Genomic DNA, 16,956 nt, shown 5'->3' with positions numbered 1-16,956 from the left:
CGCTACAACTCACTTTTTACGTCTCTTTAATTCCCAAACCCAACAATTCCAATCATCACAAATTCACTTAAAATCAATCATTTAAGCACAATTATCCTATCAAAAATTTGAATTTTAAAGCATAAATGTGGGCATAAATATGCACTCATCACTCTTCACCAATTGAATCAAAGCAGGCTTCATCTCCATATTTGCAGCATTAACCCTCGGGCTTGCAATGCTATTAAAATGATGAGGGCCAATGATTGTTGCATAATCTGTCAGGGTATGTCTATCATTCTACTCTTCAGCCATATTTTCTACTCCCTGGTCAGATCTTTGAGGTGAAGGCTATAAAAGAGTCTCAGGAGAAGGGAAAAGTTCTTTGGACGTCCTGTTTCTTCTTTTTCTTTCTATTGTTGTCTAGCCCTACAAGAAGAGGTTTAGAAACTTTTGTGCTCCTAGTCCGAATTGTACCCTGCATACACTAGAGAACAAAACACTAGAGCACCCAATTAGCACTAAAAGATAAGAAAGATAAAAAGATAAAAAAAATAAGGGTTAAATATGTTTTTAGTCCCTAAACTATTGGTCGTTTCTGGTTTTCGTCCCTCTTTCAAAATAAGGTACAATTTGGTCCTCATTCTTTTCGAAACGTTCGTTTTAGTCCTCAAAAACTAACACCGTTAAAAATTTGGTCCTCATTTAGTCAACAAAACGAGGACTAAAACCAAAGTTTTGAGGACTAAAACAAACGTTTCGAAAAGAATGAGGACCAAATTGTACCTTATTTTGAAAGAGGGACGAAAACCAGAAACGGTCAAAAGTTTAAGGACTAAAAACATATTTAACCCAAAAAATAAAAAGATAAAAAGATAAAAAAAAATAAAAAGATAGAAAGATAAAGTCTAATTGGTTAAGAATCACACAAAAGTATAGCTTAAACCACGAGTCCCTGGCAACGGTGCGAAAAACTTGTTAAGATGTCGGCAAGTGTACCGAATCGTATCAAGTAATAATAAACGGCAAGACCAAGTATCGTTTCCCAAGAGACTCATGGCACTAGACAATTATGTAATTACTTAACTAATTAAGACTTTGAAGAACAATTTTTGGGTTTTGAATGCAAAACAAGAAAGTAAATATGAATACAAATTGATCAATTGATGCTAAACACTAGAATGAATGGATGAAGTTGAAAATATGAGATGATAATGTTGTTGGGGTTTAGATTTCACCTAATCACTCTCATGCATATATGAATTCTTCTTCTTCATTAAATTGTTAATGTCACTCTTTAAATTACTTAAAACCCGATCCCTCGGCGAAGAAAGTCTATCCTTAATTACTAGACTACAATCCCTTGCATCCCTAATAATTAATTATGCATTACGATTATGAGCTTAAGACAATCAAAACTCATATCCCCATTCCTGAGCAATACTGCTTTTGGGAGCAATTCTCGAGAACCTGAATTGTAAGATACCTCCCGGTGCTCATGCAAATAATACATCATGCCATGAATCAGTTAAACATAACAAGCATTGAGCGAAGAAGAATTACCCTAACAATTAATGAAAGAAGCATATATAATTAAAAATAATTCAAATACATGAGAGTTTAAAGGTTACATCTTCCCCAACAACAAATTGAATTTAGTTCCCCCTTGTCATGGGGAAACTAGATGAACAATGGAATGAAAGAGATAGAAAAACCCTAGAAATTGAAGAGGCGAGCTCCCACATCCCCAAATCTGCCTCCAAGGGGTGAAGAATGTGTTTTTGTGCTCAAGCCATCAAAAGATACAATCCCTATGACGTCCAACTCCTTAAATAGATCAAAATAATAACAGAAAACGGGTCCAAATCCACATCGGTGGCGCTCAGCGCCCTAAGTGGGGCGCCCAGGCAGTGTGCGGGAGAAAGCAGGCGCTCAGCGCCCCTTCTGGGGCGCCTAGGCGCCCTACAAAACAAAGATGGCACTTAGACGCCCTTCTAGGTTGCCCAGGCTCCCTACACTATACAAACTGGCGCTTAAGCACCCACAATGGGGCGCCTAAGCACCCTGCATGACTTCCTATTCTCCTTTTTTGATGTTTTAACTGTCCCTCTTGAATTCCAACTTCTTGATACTTTTGCTCTTCTTTTAAATCATTCCAATAAAACTATACTAAAAACATAAGTTCAAGCAAGCTTCTAAGCAACAAAGGGTTGATTTAATATCAAAATTGAATAACAGATAACAGTATTTTCAACCATTATCAAAACACTCATTGTGTATATTGATTGCCTCTTTTGTTTTCAGTGAGTTTGTTTGACTTCAAAAACCAAAAGTTCTTTGTAGCCAGACCACACTAAAAGCCCGTAAAGACCTTAATGATCCATGCCAATTGTCTGTAGGTAGTAATTGAAGATGAGGTACAAAGTTTAAAAATAGTTTGCTACCGTTTTGAGGTTCAAATGCATATTGAAAAACATGAGTGAATATGCATGATCTCAAAGTTGTGAAAACCTGCATTGATGTTTTACGAAAAAGAGTTGAAGGATTCATTTTTATCTTAGCTTGTAGTGACTGATTAAAAGGAAACAACTACATTAAGTCCTTAAACCAACCTTTGTCTTTAAATATGTCTTTAATATTTTATATTTTAGTTTTGTTTAAGGGAAAACAAAGTCTAAAGTTGGGTGTGTTAATAAGTGTCCAATATGAGTTAATTTTGGTATCAATTCGACACTTATCTTGTTTTGATTTTGATAAATATTTGTAAACATCACCCCAATTTGACTTGTTTTGCATATTTTAATGACCACAGATAATCAAAGGAGAAAAGTGAAGAAAATAGAGGAATTATAAGTAATTTTTGGCAAACTAAATTTATCATGGCTGAAGCGTAATACTTAAGACTTGAGCCACATGAAGAAACCCACCTTGAAGGGAAACTTGAAGCACTAGAGCTAAGGTTGAGCCATAAAGACTCATTCTCATAGAAGTTATCTCAAGGGTTGCAACATAAAAGTACGAGGCCTGAGCCATAAAGGAAACTCACCTTGATAGGAAACCTCATAGTTGAAGCTATGTTGTCACTTCTGGAGATAATTTGGAAAGAGATTTTAGAGAGTTTCTCATAAGCTTTCCTTTATACTTAAAAGAACATTATTAGAGGGTTAGGAGATGATGCCTCTTCTTTGTATTAAATTCTTTCCATCCATTATGAGGACCTAAATTTCCTAAGTGTTGAAGTAAGATGTAACCTTTTGGAACTCTCTTGTATTTGGTACTTTTTCAATTATGAAAGTTTTCTTTTAATTACATGTTTATGAATTGGTTTATACTTGTTGTTAGATTTACTTATCACTTATCTTATTTCACTGGCTTGGGATTAGTGGAAACTAGTTCCAAGTTGTGGTTAAATTAATTGTCCTTTGCTTTTAGATGCTTGGAATATATCTAAGGCTCTAATTGATTAAAGAATCCTATTCTTAATGCATGTGATCCATGCAAGCAGTCACCGACGAATCATACTGAAGTTTGGTGATCTTACGCTCTAGGTGCCAGGAATGGAACTAAAGTTACATTAAAAGAGAACTCCCAAGACATGATTATTTTTAGCTTCATAACTAATAATTGAACCATTACAAGAGAGGGACAAAGTGGTGTAATTGAGCTTCAACACGTTTTCACCATCTGGAAGTCAATCTTTTTCAACTCTAAACTATTTTACAACGTATTTTTCTATCAAAAGTGCTTTGTTTTCATTGATCAACTCTATTTTATACTCTACACATTCCATTTATTATTTCATCCATGGCCAAACTAGTTAGAACATTATGTTTTCTGCCAAATCTATGTATGTGGACATGACACTTGTTATACTACAAACTACCCAGTATACTTGCTAGTATATTTGATTGCTTTATAGAGTGATAACACTTTTCTTCAATCAATATGCAAATTTTTTTGCTTATAAATTTACTTATGAGGCCATCACAAGGTTTATTAAGCCAAAATTTATGAAGGCTTGGCCGACATGGGAAGAAATACCTCCAGAAGAGAAAGACTTTTCTTGCAATATTTTAAGGTAACATATCATCAAACTTATTTTCTTTTCCTTATTATGTATGTTGAGTGATGATTTGTACTTTGCTTGATTGTCACAAAGGAATGTTTACTGGAAACTTGAGCATGAAGTTAAATTTCATAGAAATTTCACACTAGAGCATCTTATAGGCTCTTTGAGATGAAGATATATATATATATATATATATATATATCCTATATTTTGTTATAGGCAAATAATTGGGATGATTTGTGTTTATTGATGGGATATTTCAACAAACTGATCTTCGCAAGAGATCTGACCAATTTGTTGATGAAAGATCTCCAAGGAGAACTTGCTGCAAACATAGGTGGAAGTGATAGCCTAAAGCACTTATCATATTCTTCCATTACCAATATTAAGGATGTTATGTCCCTCAAACAATGACTAGAAGCACGTTATCAGGCTTATGAGGAATTAAAAGACTAGTTTCAATCCTTACACAATCTAGTTTTAACATTACTGCCTCAAGACCACTAGACCCTTCAACAAGCGTAGTCCAACTTAACATCGTCCCAAGAGAATCCTGTACCATTCCATAATGCACTAGTCTAGTCCAGCCCAACACAACCTAACCCAGTACCACAACCACAAGACCTTGAGCAAGAACGCACTAATTTTTATGATTACATAGATTATTATGACTTGTATGAAATTTATATTATTAAGGATCAATTTTGTTTGGATATTGATACTAAGGATTATGTTTGATTATTATATAAGCTTGGATGTTCATTATTGGATATTTTGTATTTTGTCTCTATAATTAGGTCTGTTTATGGTTTAGAATGTTTATGCAAGTAAATTTTTTACTATTCTGTGTGTGGTAAAGAAGAATACAAAATTGACTTTGAGGTATGCATAATATTTATCGACAAACTTACTAATAAATATATTTGTCGGTAAACTACATTCTTAAATTATCGACGGAAAAAAGATAATTACAAATGGAAAAGAGGTTCGTCGATAATCACTGACGGATAATTTCATCGATAAGGTTATCCTTTTCTGATGAATATCTATCGATAATTATAGACAAACCTCTAATTTGTCAATAAATTTTATAGATAGACAAATAATTGATAGACTTTTGTGCGTTTAAAAATTGCAATTACTAACGAATTTTCGCAGTTACTAACAAAAAATGGTCATGGTTAATACATGATCTTTTTTTAGTGCTGAACCAAATCTCCATCAACGACACCAAAAACTTAATGAGGATAAAGTCAAGTTGAGATTTTATATCAAGAGGGCTTAAGCCACAAAAATCCCAAAAGCCCAAACATCTCATAGTATCAAGTTTTAAAAGATTTATTCAACTATGTGATCTATTGGGAAGTGCACCGGATTTGTTGTAGTATAATTGAATGAGAGTCATCATATCCACAGGGATTTAGCAAGTAGATTAGTAGTTTTTTGTGGGACATTTTTATTTCGATGAAAAGTATATGCAAATATATAAATTGAATGAAGTGGAGGTTAGATTTCGTTTATGTGTCTAGAATCAAGTGTGATAGATTCAATGAAATACAACAACATTCAAATGCATCCAATTCAGATATGCAAAATTAATTATTCCAAGATAAAGTTCTAAATAACCTTACACAGATTCCTCTTATTGCAAGGTTACGTAATAACCTTGTGGAGTTTCAATCTTATAGATTTGTTCTAATGCTGTAAATTTGTGTTCAACTTAACCAAATATATGCTCACGTTTGAAGATAATCTTGTTGATGGATATTACTTTCCTTGTTCTCCAATGCCAAGAACACCTAAATTCCTCATGTAGTGCTTATTTAAGTCTTAAACAACTTGCATTCCTTGACATAAGATATGCTCAATACCTACATTAAGAGTCAAAACAAAGGGGCCAAACACATATAAAGTTTTTAGTGAAAAATCCAACTCAAGTTCATTAGATCAAGCATATGTAATGAAACCAGTATAAATAATTTTGTGTATTCATATGTTTCTTATTTTATTTATTTTATATCTTTAATTCTTTGTTGTTTTTGGTATTCTTTGATTGACACTTGTTTCTTTTATTAACAACAATATAATAAAATAAATATATTTTTAGTTCGTGAAGTATTACGTAAAATTGGAAATTATCTTTAGTCAAAATATCGTTTGATCCTTATATTTTCAAAAGTATTGGTTTTGGTCCCTATTTTTCAACTATATTAAAGTTTATCCTATGTGACAAATGACGTTTCAATTACTATTGACACATGAAGTGATATATGTCTTAATCCTGCTCGAGAATCCAAGGTAAGTGATTGTGAAGGCATTTAATTATCCATAATCACAACCTTAAAAAAGACATCATCAAAAAGTGGTTTAAGCATTTTTGTGGGAAGAAGAAAAAAGGAGAATACATATATCACGCTTTTTATGCGTAAAGTTAAGTTAGACATTGTCATTGTTTATTATTTTATAATGTTTTATTTAATTTACTTTCATTTTGTGGCAGCATTTGAGTGGGAGGCATGCCTATCTCTGACGGCGAAAATGGAAGAGTCTCATGTGGCGTTCTTAATGGACCTGCAACTGTTAGAACCCAAATTCGTGTTTGCTCCCAAAACGATTCAGAGAATGGAGCTTTGGGTCATGTCTAATTTCAAATGGAGACTTTGTTCTGTCATGTACTACGATTATCAAATGGAGCGTTGTTTTTCCACCACAAATTATACTCACCACCCTTTTAGTAAACAAAAGGTTTAATTGCTTCCTTTGTCCCCAGTTTGGTTGAATTGTGTCAAATTCATCCTCATTTTTAAAAAAGTTTCATTGTCGTCCTCACGTGGTGTAAAAGTTTCATTGTCGTCCTCACGTGGTGTAAAAGTGTCAATTGAATCCAAACATAGAAAAAATTTGTGTCAAAGTAGTCATTTTTCCTATATCTCTGTGTCTTCCTTTCATACAATCAAGTACAGATATTCATTTTACCTTATCCAATTTAAGGCTTTTCATAGCTCCAGAGAAGTGACATATGAAAGGAAGACACAGATATATAGGAAAAATGACTACTTTGACACAAATTTTTTCTATGTTTGGATTCAATTGACACTTTTATACCACGTGAGGACGACAATGAAACTTTTTTAAAAATGAGGACGAATTTGACACAATTCAACCAAACTGGGGACAAAGGAAGCAATTAAACCTAAACAAAATAACACATCGTTTATTCAATATTATACTTCATCAAATCTTATGTCGTTTTAATAAACTTAACTCAACAAATCTATTTATTACATATTTTTATAAAAAACTAAAATTCAATTGAGACTATTCAAAATTTAAAATCTCAATTGAAATTCTAAAACAAGACTACCTGAACGTTTTAATAAACATTGCAAATTGCTGAAATATCTTTTTCACAAATAATTAACTTTATACTTATAATTTAATTTCAATTATTTTTTCTTTTATTTTAAATAAATTTGTTAACACTTTATCAATAAAATTTTTGGTGACAATAATTAATGAAGAATCTTAGTCCTAATGTGATATAAATCTTATTTGGATTGGAGATTTTATAATTTTTAAAACATTCAAATACATTTGGATTTGAATTGATTTTCTTTTTTCAAATTGTTTCATTTTTTAAAATATTTTATTCGGATAAAACAAATTATATTTAGTGAATTTTAGTTTTCTTGTTTAAATACATTATTTTAATTGCTATCAAATTCAAAAAAGTATTTAAATATCAAATAATTATTAAAAATTAAACGTATTACTTTTGATAATTTTTTATAATTGTTCTTCATTGCTCTGGTTAAAGTTTTTCAAGATTGTTTTATGCTATATTTACAAGAGATTTTACTTATTTTACGATAACTAAATTTACTTTTAAGTTATGAAAAAGAACAAATCAAATTAAAGTAAAATAATATTAGTTTCATACTTATGTATGGTCAAACCAAGTAAATTCGTATTAACGTCATATCAAATTTGATTTGATAAGTTGATTCAAGTCAAACTACTCATATTAAATTTTTTAACGTAAATAATTAATCATTTTGATTAAAATTTTACTGCTCCAATTAAATGATGAAAACATGGAATTTTGATAACAAAATAAATCATTTATTAGTTTTTTCTACAATATACAGCTTGAAATGCGTATATTATTTCTCAATGATACAATTCAATGTTTTAGCTTTCTGTCCATACCTATATATCTTCTGTTTCATGCATTTAACTACAATTTTATATTTCCTTCTATATATATTTTATTTAATATCTTAGTTATTCTGTGGCCGATTGAAAATTATTTTCTCTCTCTGAAAGCAAACCATTCTCACAAAATTTAAAACACTAACAGAAATTAGAATGACCCATTCTACTTGATGACCATAATGACAACGCCACATGTTCTTGGATTTGAAACCAACAGTTATCTACAATATATTACTTAGGCTTAATTACCTACTTAGTCCCCATGTTAGGAGGTAATTTTCTGTTTAGTACCCGGTTTTAAAAATGTAGGCATTTGGTACCTATGTTTTGAAATTTGTATCAATTCAATCCTATCTAGTTAACGGCGTTATAATTGATGCGAGAAATTAAGGACGTTAATGAAGATGCATTCAAACATTTGATAGCTATTCCACCCAGGCTATCATTAACGTCCTTAATTTCTCGCATCAATTATAACGCCGTTAACTGGATAGGATTGAATTGATACAAATTTCAAAACATAGGTACCAAATGCCTACATTTTTAAAACCGGGTACTAAACAGAAAATTACCTCCTAACAAAACCATTAAATTCACCTTCAACTCTCTTATTCACAAAGCTAAAGCAAAAATATGAGTTCAAGCTAGTTTCTAAGTCTTAAAGGTTGCTTTTGGTATCAATTTTAAGCATAAGAATAACGGTTTTTCAACCGTTATCACAACCCCAAACTTAAAACTTTGCTTGTCCTCAAGCAAACAAGATGTAACTCAATCTTCCACATTCAAAACTCCCTTTTCAAGATAAGTAAGTACTCAATTAAGCTCATTGCAAAGATTTCAATCAAGACATGCACATGCTTTAGTGTTCACACAATCACATACTATCCAACAAATGCTACTTTTCATCAATGATCAATCAACTAAGCAAAGATGTTCTTATGTATTCATGTAATCTTTCCTCATTAGATAAAGTGTTTCACTCAAGCACACAAGTGTATAAGAGGTATTCACTCATTCACTCTACTATCACAATGTCACATGAATCAACTTTGCCTTCATTTAACCACAATCAAAAACACTTACCAGCAAGCATCATCACAAGGACTTTTCTATGGCTTATAACGTGGTTGGGCTAACAAGAAAATTGGTTTTTCTAGATCACAAAACCCTTGAGTTAAGAGAAACATATAAACACAATAATTCTTATTTATTCCCAACTTTCTTTTGCATTGAGCTTTGTTTTTTCTTTTCTTTTCTTTCTCTTTTTCTTTTTCTTTTCACATACTTAATTCTTAGCTCTTAGCTCAATGCTTTCAATTTCCCTTTCTATTTTCCAACAACCCCAAACTTGAACATTTATACATATCACAAAATATTCTCATCTTAACTCAAGGTAATGTTTTTCAACAAGGGTTTTCAAATCATATTCAAGGCTAAGGGTTCAAAGGATATAACACATAGTGTTCTCTTTTAGTGGCTAATCATGAAATTGGCTAATATAAGGGTTACCAACAAATGGCCTTGATCATATGATGCAAACAAGCAAGTAATTCAATCATAGAAAACCTGGGCAAAGTCAGTCATGCTTCCAAAGGAATAGCATTCAATCACAAAAACTCTGAAGCTCAAAACCTCACATATAAGCTCATTCACATTCCACATATACATATCCTGCTTAATATCATAATCACAATCACAACATCATGCATTTGTTCACAAAGCTTGTGAACCACCTGTATAAACATGTAATGTGCACATTTCACATCAATCCATATCACAGCATCATCAAGCATTAGTTATCAAACAATCACAATCATAAGCAAACCATCATAACAGACAAAGTTTCCAAGTGAGTACATCAAACCCTATTCTAAAACAAAAGTAAATAAAACAAATCATGCTCTAGTGCTTCGAAAAACTCAGCCCCATCAATGATGCTCTCTCCCAACCCCAAACTTAGATGGAAAACTAGTGAGAAAGTGAGTGGAAGGGAGATTTTCTAAAGAGGAATGAAAGGAAAAATGTAGAGAACCTTTGGAAAAGTGTTTAGGAGTGTGTGAAGAGAAGAATCTGAAAATGGAGGCCAAAGCATGACTTAGGGTATAAAAATACCCTCATGGGCTCGGGTTCCGCTTAGGGGCAGCCTAAGCCCAGTCTGCGACACTACCGCTCAGCGGTAGTTTGCCGCTCAGCAGCACTTTCGGGAAGTGCTCTTCTTCTTCCTAGCTTAACCTAGGTGCCTCCTACCCATGCCTCTCACTTACTCCCTGCAATAACATGTTCAGATTACTCATGCAAAATCCTATTATGCAACTACAACAGAACAAACAAAAAATATAATCAATCAACTGGGTTGCCTCCCAGGTAGCGCTTGTTTAACGTCACGAGCCTGACCCAAAATCCACCAACACCCATCAGTAGGTGCAAAACTTTCTTACCAACACCCATCAGTAGGTGTAACAAACCTAGTATCCTTCAGTGGATACTTAACCACCTAGCATCCTTCAGTAGATGCTATATCCCTGTAACAAAATTATAACAAAAATAAAAATACCCAAAAGTTCAAAATTACATCACCAAACCAAAAATTAAAAGTTCTTAAATCACTGGGTTGCCTCCCAGCAAGCGCTCTTTTAACGTCATTAGCTTGACCCAATAAAGTTCAAGTTCCTTCTTCCTAGTTGATGTCCATATTCCACCAACTCCTCAACTGCTTCTGGTGTACTGTTTTGACTCTTCTAGAATTTGGAGACTCTATCTCTATCATCTCCTTTTCTTTATAGCCTTTCACAACCCACAACTTGTTTTTGAATCTCACAGGTGTACCCAGTTGGAGTTGTTCTTTCATCCAGTCATCAGGAACTTTTCTTCCTCTTCCAATCTTTTCTTTTTCCGGTACCTGAAACAATAAACAATGTTTACCTTTAACCTTGGGCTTTTCATCTTGAGAGCTAGTCATGAGTACATCTTGAAATGCAGCTTTATGACTAGCTTCTTCCTCCTGCATCTGCCTCTCTTCTTTGAAGACATCTACAACAACTCTCTCTTCTCTGTCTTGGAGCACCACTATACCTTCGTTCGCATCAATGATAGCTTTGGCCGTTTTCATAAACGGTCTTCCAAGAATAATGGGTATCTTTTCAGTCTCCATCTCCATCACCACAAAGTCTACCAAGAACTGGAGTTTGCCCACACAAACTATAATATCTTTTGCTATTCCACAAGGTTCCTTTGAAGATCCATCTGCCATTACTAAGTTAACCTTTACAGGCTTCACATCAACATCACCGATCTGCTCCAGTAAAGAATAAGGTATCAAGTTAACACTTGATCCTAAATCGAGTAAGGCCTTGTTTATCCTTTTCTTCCCTATTGTGCATGGAATGGAGAAACCTCCTGGATCTTTTTTCCTTTAGAGGGAATGGTTCCTTTTTAACAGCTTTATACTTCTTTGTATCATCATCTCTACGTCTTTTCTTTGTAGAGACTTCTTCCTCAGGTTTAGTATAAACTGCAATTTGTTGTAATATCTGATTCCAAGGTACATCATTGTCCACCATCTTGAATAATTCTGTAAAATCAAATTGCTTCTCTTGATTTATTGGAAAAGGAAAAATATCATTACTCTCTATCTCTCTTCTCTCTCCTTTCTCTTTTCTCTCTTCTTTTTCTTTTTCTCTCTCTTCTTTTTCTTTTTCTCTCTTTTCTCTCTCTTCTTCTAACTCAACTCTTTCATCATTTGTACTCTCCACCACTTTGCATTCTTCCCTGGGGTTAACCTCAGTATTAGCCCCAAAAATTTTGTTTGGCCTCTCTTCCAACTACTTGGTAATCTAACCCATTTGAGTCTCCCAATTCTTAATAGCAGCTTCAGTGTTCTTTTGAGTAGAATCAGTTTTCTGTATGAACTGATGAAGAGTTTCTTCCATCCTTATTGACCTTTCATTAAGTATAGAAATTTGTTGCCATAAGGTTGGTTGTTGTTGTTACTTATTGAATTGCCCAGTTTGTCTAGCTTGTCCAGTTTGTCCGTGACCAATACTTGGGTGTGGTTTCCACCCTTGATTAAAATTCTCCTGACGGTATTGATTGGCCATGAAGTTAACATCCTCTAAGGCTTCTACTGGAAAAGCGCATTGACCATTGATATGGTCACCTCCACATAATTCACACAACTGTGATTGAGCCTGTGCAACAGTCTTTAACTCTTTTGGCAGTTGTGCAAGTGTTTTTGTAAGAGTCTCCAGTTGTTGAGTTAGTATCTTGTTCTGTGCTAGCAAGGCATCATGGATTTGTAACTGTAGAACTCCTTTTTGTTGTATAGGAGCTCCTCTTTCACTGTTTAGCTCATTGTCACTAGTAGCCATATTGTCAATGATTTCTGTAGCTTCCTCTGGAGTTTTCCATTTGATATTTCCTCCTGCTGAGGCGTCAAGCATCATCTTGGTTTGTGAACCAAGACCTCCAAGGAAGATTAGGACTACTTGCACATCATCAAAGCCATGTGTGGGTGTCTTTCTTAATAAGCTTTTATACCTATCCCATGCTTGCCCTAGTGATTCTTCCATGCCTTGCCTGAATGATGAAATCTCTTGCTTTCCTTTATTTACTTTTGATTGTGGAAAGTATTTGTTTAGGAACTTGGTCACCACTGCTTCCCACTCTGTAAAGCTTTCTTCTGGAAAAGAATTTAACCAAAGCTTAGCATTGCCTCCTAGTGAGAATGGAAACAAGCTAAATTTGATTGCTTCGTCCGGCACCCCATTTATTTTCACCGTGTTGCAGATCTCATTAAAAGTTGTTAGGTGCTCATATGGGCTTTCGTGAGACAACCCATTAAATTGATTACTCTTCACCAGTTGAATTAATGCTGGCTTAACCTCCATGTTGGCTGCATTGACCCTTGGTCTTGCTATGTTGTTCAAGTGTTGAGGTCCAGCTATATTTGTGTAATCTTCAAGAGTTCTTCTGGCATTATTATTCTCCATATTTTCAGTGCTATGGTCAGAACCTTGTGGTGATGGTTGTAACAGAGTTTCCGGAGGAGGAAAAAGTTCTCTAGATGTACGGATTCTTCTCCTCCGTCTACTCTTGTCTAAACCTTCAAGAAGAGGTTCTGCAATTTTCTTGCTCCTAGTTCGGATTGCTTCCTGCATACACAAGAAAACAAAACCCTAGAAAAATTGGTTAGCACAAAAAGATATAAAAGAAGATATAAGATCAGAGATAAGAAGATAAAATAAAAACAGAAAATAAAAATAAAATAAAATAAAATAAAAACAGAAAATAAAAATAAAATAGAAAAAAATAAAAATAAAAACAGAAAAAATAAAAACAGAAATTCAAAATTCAAAATTCAAAATTCAAGTCAAAGATAATCAATAATCACACAAATGAACTAGTTAAACCACGAGTCCCCGGCAACGGCGCCAAAAACTTAATGACAAATTTATGAACACCGAAAAACGACGCTACAAACTTGTTTAACAATCGGCAAGTGTGACCGAATCGTATCAAGTAATAAAACTAGGTAAGACCAAGTATCGTTTTCCCAACGGACTCATGGCCTAGTTAGCTATATGATTTGTTGATTATTTGAGACTTGTAAACAATTGATTGTAGGTTTAAATGCAAAAGACAGTAATTAAACATGTATGCATGAATTTTGATCAATGGAAAAGAGGAAAACAAACACTTTAATGAATTAAATGGATGAGTATGTTGTTGGGGTTATCAATTTCATCTTGTTCACTCTCATATACTTTAGGAATTCATCATTCTTTTCATCAATTGCTAATGCCACTCTCTAAATCACCTTGTAAGAAGGCATATCCTTAATTACGAGTTCATACAATTCCTAGCATTCCTAGTAATTAGTTCTGAAGTGCAGGAGCTTAAAGGCAACCAATATGCTATTGGGAGAAATTCCCCGGATCTAGATTTCCCCGTACGTTCCCACATTGAAAAAATCAATAATCATGGCAATGAATGAGTTAAACAAAGCAAGCATTAAGCAAAGAGGAAAAACCCTAACTAAAGATGAAAGAAAGCATATATCTTAAAATAAGATGTTAAAACACAAATTCCATATATGAGAGTTTCACAAGACTACATTGATTCCCCAACAACCATACAAGGTTTAGTTCACCATATTCATGGTGAAACTAGATGAACAATAATGAAAGAATGAAAGAGATAGAAAAACCCTAGAAAGAGAAAAGGAGAGTCGTCACCATCTCCCAATCTACCCCCAAGGGGTGACAAGTGTGTTTCTGCTTCCTCCCAGCCAAAGATACAAACCCTAGGACGTCCTAAAGCTTATATACTATTCTAAAATTACAGAAAATTAGGCCCAAGCCCAAAATAGTGCCGCTCAGCAGTAAGTGTGTGAGTTGTTTTTCTCCCCTCAGTGGCCTTTTCACCCCTCAGCGGAGCCAACGTGACTGCCTGAGTGCCGCTCAACGGTAAACTGCCGTTGAGCGGCAATTGCGGCTTCTCCTTTTGCACTTTTTTTATGTCTTTTCTGATTCCATCTCTATCCTTCTTTACTTCTTTCACCAAATTCACCTTAAAACCTGCATAAAAACACTGAAATCAAGCATAAACCTGTCTAGCTCTCTTATTTCTAAAAATATGACCAAAAGCATGATTTCAAGCTAGTTTCTAAGTGTTAAAGGTTGCTTTTAGTATCAATTTTAAGCATGAAAATAACAGTTTTTCAACTGTTATCAGCAGCATTGACCCTCGGCCTAGCAATGCTGTTAAAGTGATGAGGGCCAACAATTATGGTGTAATTCGTCATAGTACGTCTACCATTCTTTTCTCTAGCCATCTCTTCAGTACTATGGTCAGATCTTTGTGGTGAGGGTTCATTCTCTTATATTGTTACTTATTACTTTGTTAGTCAACACTCATAATTTATAAACTTACATTTTAACTTTTTATTTCTAAACAATAAACTTTAGCATTAAAATACAATTATTATCTAATAACCATTATATTAACATGTTGATCCTTGCCCCCTAAATCGATAAAACTCCTAAAAAAATAAATAACTCACTCATTTAGTTCTTTATATCCCGACTTTTCCATATGCATTATCCCACACTGAACTTGCTCCTTTCATTTTCAGTTGAGTTCTTTACTTTCTTCATGGCCAACATGTTTTTCACCTTAGCTGACTTCTTAACATTGGCTATTTTCTTATATACTCAAACTAGTCCAAAAAATCAGTTTTTATAACGACTTTTTATACTATTTATACAATTCACCCGGTATAAAAAGTGACGTGATGAAATAATGGGAAATATTGCAAAAATTTATATACCAGTTGGAGCTAGAACAGATATAAAAAGTAGGTGCAGTGACATTTTTGTAAAGAAAGAAGAAATTTTTTTTTACCGGCTCTAATTATATCGATGTGAAAAGTGGGCGTAGTGATATTTTTGTAATTAAAAAGAAGACTTTCCATATCAGTTCTAATTATAACAAATATAGAAAGTAGATTCTTTTTTTTATTATTTGTTAACACTTTAACAAAGGGTTCTCAAAGCCTTCTCTTTAGGGCTTCTTCTAAAGTTGACATAAACTCCTTGGTCTAGTGAAAGTTCCATGACTCGATTGAGGCCTGAAACGACAAGGTCGCATCTGAAGTTCCATCACTTCTCGTCTTGCATGGCCTCTTCATAACTTAGGTCTTCAACACCTTGTTAACATTTCGGCAAGTGTACTGAATCGTATCAAGTAATAATAAATGGTAAGACCAAGTACCGTTTCCCAAGAGACTCAAGGCCTAAACAGTTATGTGATTTCTTGATTAAATAAGACTTGTAAACGAAATCATTGTGTTTATATTACGGAAAGTAAACATGAATGCAAGTGTTGATCAATTGGATTGAAAGATGAAAAAGTGATTGATGTAAAATATGAAATCATTATGTTGTTGGGGTTTTCGACTTACTATCCACTCTCATGTATTTATGAATTCATCTTCTTCATTAATGTTAATGCCACATTGATAACGGTTGAAATATTGTTATTTTTATACTTAAATTTGATAATAAATCAACCCTTTTTGACTTAGAAACTTGCTTTAACTCATGATTTTGCTTTAGTTTTGTGAATAAGGGAGTTGAAGGTGAATTTAATGGTTTTGTGGTAGATTCCCTTTATTTTTAGGCTATTGGAATGATTTGAAAGAAGAGTTAAAGTACCGAATGGTTGGAATAAAGAAAAGTCAACCAGAATGCAGAAACGTCAACCATAGTGCATAAAAGTAAACCAAAATGCAGAAAAGTTAATCAGTCAACTATAGTGCAGAAAAGTCAACCAGAGTGTAGAAAAAGTTGCGATGAGCGCCAGTGTCGCAGCTACCGCTGACCGCCATTTTGGCACTGAGGACCGACGACGTGGGCCTGGGCCAATTTTTTGTATTTTTAATAAACTATATAAGGGTTTAGTCGACCTAGGGTTGATATCTTTGGACAAAAGAGGCGAAATTACACTCCTTTCACCCCTTGGAGGCGGATTTTGGATGCGAAAGCTCCGATCTTCAACTTTTAGGGTTCTATCTTTCATTCTTTTCATTATTTTCATCTAGTTTCACCATTTCTATGGTGAACTAAACCTCCATTGTTGTTGGGGAAACGATGTAATCCTTTGAAACTCTCATGTATTGAATTGATTCTTGATTA

This window comes from Vigna umbellata, chromosome 5 (genome assembly GCF_029865625.1).
Source record: "Vigna umbellata cultivar VRB3 chromosome 5, Vumbellata_1.0, whole genome shotgun sequence".
Lineage (NCBI taxonomy): Eukaryota > Viridiplantae > Streptophyta > Magnoliopsida > Fabales > Fabaceae > Vigna > Vigna umbellata.
The sequence above is the reverse complement of the archived record's forward strand: the minus strand, read 5'-3'. Positions refer to the sequence as shown.